This window comes from Cucurbita maxima, unplaced genomic scaffold (assembly GCF_002738345.1).
Source record: "Cucurbita maxima cultivar Rimu unplaced genomic scaffold, Cmax_1.0 Cma_Scf00019, whole genome shotgun sequence".
Classification (NCBI taxonomy): domain Eukaryota; kingdom Viridiplantae; phylum Streptophyta; class Magnoliopsida; order Cucurbitales; family Cucurbitaceae; genus Cucurbita; species Cucurbita maxima.
This window is the reverse complement of record NW_019272035.1, coordinates 4,135,240-4,140,971: the sequence shown is the minus strand read 5'-3', so window position 1 is coordinate 4,140,971 and position 5,732 is coordinate 4,135,240. Positions and strand designations below refer to the sequence as shown.

General features: G+C 38.0%; 1 long non-coding RNA gene across 1 annotated transcript; it reads left to right on the top strand.

The window, feature by feature from the left end:
- The first annotated feature begins 3,299 nt into the window (after positions 1-3,299).
- On the top strand, positions 3,300-3,858 carry LOC111493918. Its single transcript, XR_002720084.1, has 2 exons — positions 3,300-3,387; positions 3,500-3,858. It is a non-coding gene; the product is annotated as an uncharacterized LOC111493918 (long non-coding RNA).
- The last annotated feature ends 1,874 nt before the right edge of the window (positions 3,859-5,732 follow it).

Below are 5,732 nucleotides of genomic sequence, written 5' to 3'. Positions count from 1 at the left end.
GCTAAGGTAAGGCGTAAAGCAGACAGACAAGAAAAGAAGAGTCAAATAACAACAGAATACTTTGATAGTGAAAAGAAGACTTTGACAGTGACAAACAAAGAGTATAAAGTCAATCATCAAAGGCAGGGGAAAGAAAGAGTGAACGCTCAGTCAATCAATCAGTAGGAGAGGAGCTTGAAGGAGAGTCTTAAATGAAACACTATAGCTTATTAATGCAGACAGTTAGACTAGTTATTCAAAGACAGTAAACTAACTCTCTTTAGTCTTGACTTTCAGGAAGTCTCAGTATCTGTAGTTTACACCTCCTTCTTCCCTACGTCCGTAAACCATTCTTTCAATTAGATATATTACCTAACAAGTAAAGAACTAAGGGAATGGAATGAATTAATGGTTCTTTAGTACGCCCGCCTCCTTCTCTTTCGTCTTCTTCTCTTGCTTGAGGATTGACTGAATGAATAAGTAGTTGGTTGGTTCACAGTCTTTACTCTTCTTCCTAAAACTAGTCTTCAACTGGAAAGAACGTACAGGAGAATGAATATTCTCTTGCTACAGTCTTTAGCTTGTTGGTTCAGTAGTTCAGTTCGTAAACAAACACCTATTACAGAGTTCAATCCGTTTCTTAGTCTCCCTTCAAACAAAGACTGTAAAGAAAGAAGCGCATAAGGCAAGTATTGAATATGCTAGTTAATTAATAAAGAGAACGTAAAGAAGACAAGAGAAGAAAGGATAGCTTCTAACCCCCTTTCCTTTTAAAGACTAGAAACCAATAAACGAACTCTCTTCTGGCTTTATTACATGTTCTTTAGGTTTCATGTGAAGCTTTAGTCAGTCTTTCTTTGCTTTGTTGTTGTTCAATATACTAACTAAAAAGGTAACTAAACTCTATACTAACAAAGAAAGGTAACTAACAATATACTCCAAAGGAAGGTAATATCGAATAGACAGAGTATTAAGGTTACAATAATGGAATGGAATAGAATAGAACTTTCGAATTGAATGAGAGAAGTGAAGTAGGTTAGGTAAGAAAGAGCTTTCCTCCGAATTGAATGAAGTAGCTTAGCTCAGGTAATACCAGTGAGGGAGCTAGTTCAACCCCTGTTGTAGTTACCCTTCTTGTAATTGGAGAGGAGAAGGCAGGAAGAGATTGGAGAGGAGAGGGCAAGAAGAGCAGCAGATCAAGTGTAGTCTTTACCCCTTCTTTAATCAGGAGAGAGATTAAGTAGTTTCCTGGCAAGCAAGTTTGATTAGATTAATCTTTGCTTTCCTTTTACTAATTATCTTGTTCCTTTCTCTTGCTCATGAATAGAGTTTAACTTGAACTTTCTGTAGTATGTAATGAATGTAGTTGTTCTAGACTAGCTAGAGCTTTACCTTCCTTACTGTAAATGTGGTGTTCTAGACTAGCTAGAGCTTTACCTTCCTTACTGTAAATGTGGTGTTCTAGACTAGCTAGAGCTTTACCTTCCTTACTGTAAATCTTGTTATTGGTCTTCTCTTCGTCAAGGTAGTAACTTTACCTAACTTTCTTGTAATGTTGTTTTTGTTGTCTTCTCTTTTAAAGGTTAGTAACTTAACTTGACCTTCTTCTTTCTAAAGGTTATAACTTGACCATTCCTTCTTTTCTTTTAAAGGTCAAGGCCGTAATGTAAATCTTGTTCTTCCTTCTAGACAAGCTAGAGCTTTACCCGACTGTAATGGAAATGTAGCTCTTCCTTCATGACTAGGGAAAACTTGACCTGGCTGTAATCTAAATGTAGCTCTTCTTGACCAAAGGGAAACGTTACCTTTCCGTAATCATATGTAGCTCCTCTTGAGACTAGAGGTAAGCTTTACCCTTCCCTAGTAATTCGCGCAGCTCCTCTTGACTAGAGATTAGCGTTACCCTTCTTTTGCTTGTAGTAATGATGGTAATGTTCTTCTCCTCGACACGTTACTTTACCTTCCTATAATTAATATTCTTGTTTTTGTTATAGACATAAGGTTAGCTTGACCCTTCTGTAGTAATTTATGTATCAGTAGTTCTTTTTGACGTCAGATTAGTAGAGATTAGCTTTACCCTTCCGGAGTAATTAGAATGTTGTTTGTTGTCTATTGTCTGTCTTGGTTGCTTGCTCTATATTAGTGAGCAGCTGCTTCTCTTTCTGTATGTTATGAATCTTGTCTTGTTGTTTGGCTTGTTCATGACGTTAGATTACATTACCTTTCTGTAAATGTAAATGTTTGTCTTGCTCATGACTAGCTAGAACTTGAGAACCTTTCTGTAAATGTTCTTCTTCTTCATGTTCTAGAATAGCTAAAGCTTGAACCTTCCCTAATGGAAATGTTGTTCTTGGCAGGTTAGTAGCTTGACCTTGACCTTCTTGCTCTTACTCTTGACCTTGACCTTCTTGCTTTTGTAATATAGTAAATGTTGTTGTTGTTGTTGTTGTTTTGGCCGTTAGATTAGCCAGCCTTGACCTTTCCATAATGTAAAATACTTCCATAATAGCTGGAGCTTTACCCCTTTTTGTAATGTAAATCTTGTTCTTCCGAAATAGCTGTAACTTGACCCCCTCCTATAATCTAAATGGAGCCCTTCCGTAATAGCTGTGGTTTTACCTTTCTGTAATGGAAATTGTGCTCTTCTGGAATAGCTGGAGCTTGGCTGACCTTTCTGTAATGTCTAATACTCTTCTTCTTGTCAGGTAAGCTTGAATGAACCTTTCGTAGTAATGTATCTGCAGTTCTTCTTGGCGTTAGATTAACTTTACTACCTTTCCGTATGTAATTCATCTTCTTGTCTGTCTTGCTTGGTTGCTTGCTTGCTCTATAGCAGCTATAGGTGAGTGAGTGAATAGCTTCTCTTTCTGTTCTTTATGTAATGAATATCTTCTTTTGTTCTTTGTCGTCACGTCAGGTCAGCTTTACCCTTCTGTAATCTTGTTGTGTTCGTCACGTCAGCTTGAGCTTTCCTTATGTAGTAATCATATTTCTTGTAGTTAGTTCTTGTTCGAGACTTGCTAGAGCTTGCCTGCCTTGTTAATGTAGTAGTTGTCTTTCTCGTCAGGTTAGGTTAACTTGACTCCTTCCCGTGTAATGAATTGAATATGTTGTTATTGATTACTTGGTTGGTTGGTTGCTTGCTTGCTGCTTGCTTTCTTTCTTGTCAGGTTGGGTTAGCTTGACCTCTTTAGTATGTAATGAATGTTGTTGGTTGGCTTGCTTCTTGCTTTCTCCCGAGGTAACTTCTAAGAGAGTATTTGAGCTTCCTGTATGAATGTCAATTAAGTTCTTCTTTTCGTCAGGTGAGTTACCTCTTCTTGCTTGTAATAAAGTTGTTCTTCCTTCGTCAGGTCTTACTTGAGCTTCCTTCTCATACTCTTGCTTCTTGTTCTAGACCAGAGAGAGGTTAACTTGAACTTCCTTCCTGTAATAAATCTTGTTGTTCCTGTTGTCTCGTCAAGTTAGTAGCATGACCTTCCGCCGGGATGTAATAAATCTCTTTCTTCTTCTTTTGCAGCTTTCCCAGCAAGTTAATGAGTGAGCTTGACTGTGACCTTCTTGTAGTAACTCATATCTACCTCTCTTGCAATACCTACTTCTCTTGCAATATCTACTTCTCTTGCTTTCTATAGAGGTTATGTTGTAAGGGTTATAAGTTAGGTTATTAAGTAAGAGTGTTATAATAGCATTATTACCTTCCCGGATGTAATAAATCTTCTTGTCTTGCTTTCTCGACAAGTTAATGAGTGAGCTTGACTGACCTTCTTGTATGTAGTAATTCCTATCTGCTTCTCTTGCTTTACGGAATGAATAAGTTGTGTTGTTGGTTCAGTCTTTCTTTACTCGTCACGTTAGGTTAGTTAGCATTACCCTTTTGTAATAAATCTTCTTCTCTTGCTTTCTCCTCAGTTAGAGGATTGAAAAGGTGTAACATAATAGGTTATCCTCATCAAGGAATAGAGTAGAGCAGCTCATAGGCAGTAGAGCTTAATTAATGAGAAGGAGAGCTAGCTCCTTAATGAGTAAGTAGTTCTAAGTTCAAGTAGCGAGTAGGTCTAATCTAAAGTAGATAGGGAGTATCGAGTTCTAAGTGTAATGTAAGTAGTAGGGAGTAAGATTAAGTGTCAGTATAGAATAGGGAATGGTTTCAGGTTTCGGTGTAATAGTCCTGTTTTGTTCAGTCTTGAATTTCTCTTTCTCTTTCAATTACTGCTGAGTCTTGATTTGATCAAAGACTTGCTAAGGTAAATCAGGGAAGTATAGTAGAGTGATTTCGTTCAGTAGAATGAATCTTTAGGCTTGACTTTCAACACTTCAATCAAACACTAGAAAAGGTAAAGTGAGGTAAAGTAAAGTAAAGAAAGAAAGAAGAGCATAGGGTAAGGAGAATCTATAAATCAATATCTTACCGACAGTTAAAGGAGAGAGAAAGTAATAGTTACGAGGGGTGGTGGAGCAGACGGAAAGACGAGAAGATTAGAGGTTCGGAACTGGCAATTCCATTATGAGATAGATAGATAGATAGGTGAATGGGCACACTCACTTCTAGTGGTTACGGTTTGAGGTCTCTTTGACTTTGGGCAATCCGGTGTAAGAGTAAACGATTAGGAAGAAGGAGTATTTCTCTTTAACTGAGGTCTCTTTGCCTTTGACTTTGGGCAATCTGGTGTAAGAGTAAACAAGAAAGAATGGTTCGGCTTGACTTCCTCCTAGTACGGTTCAGAGGTTGGTTCTCTTTGCCTTTGACTTTGGGCAAGGTAAACTCTCACTCTAAGCTTTCTTGACTTTTAGTCTTTCATTAAGGATAGAATAGTCTCAGTTGGTTTAGCTTCTTCGTCAGGTAAGACTTCTGGTTCAGGAGCTTAATCTCTCATTGACTCGTAAAGGAACTAATTCCTCTTGCTGGCAGGTTCTTCATTCTAGCTTTTGACTTACCTAGTTCAATCTCAAGAATATATATCGGACAAGGAAAAGGAAGGGGCGAAGCAGACAGACAAGAAAAAGGAGGAGAGGGGCGCGGGCAGCTGTTAGTTATCTTTATAGTTAGTTCTAGTTATCTCTCTTAGTTAGGGAGAAGGTAAGGAGGTTATCTGACAATCAATTATTTCTCTTTCTTTAAGGTAAGGGATAAGAATAACGCTTCTTTACTTACTCTGTCCTGACTGTTCAGTCTAATTAATCTTTAGGTCAGTGCCTCTTCCTTCCAACATACTAAGGAAGAAAGAAAGCATCAATCAGTATATAATAGTCCGACCTAACCCGTAAACTATCTATAATAAAGAGTGAAGTCGAGACTGACTATGACAAATCCTTAATCAATCAATAGTTCAGGGAATAGCAGGGAAGAAGTAAAAGCAAGCAGTTCAAGACAACCCAGCCCGGGCCCGGAAACTCTCTTCTTAGTCTTTACTTGATGAGTCTCGGTCAGGGTATACATATCATACTACTAGGGGTGTTAGTTAGTTCTCTCTCTTTCGACAGGTAAGACAAAAAGAGGTTCTCCTTTTTATTATTACAATCTCTAATTTCGCTTGTTGAGTCTCCCTTCTCTCGTTGACTGTAAACTCAGGACAAGGTTCATGGGAAGGGTCATAAGTTTACAAGAAGTCAATTCAAGACGAATAGGTGATGAAGGAACAAGTTAAGCCAAGCCAGCCAAAGCAGGTAAGTTTGTGAGTAGTTAAGCCAGAGCAGGTAAGTTTGATTGATTGATTCTCTAACTAAAGACTATGAAGCAGATTGTAAAGAAA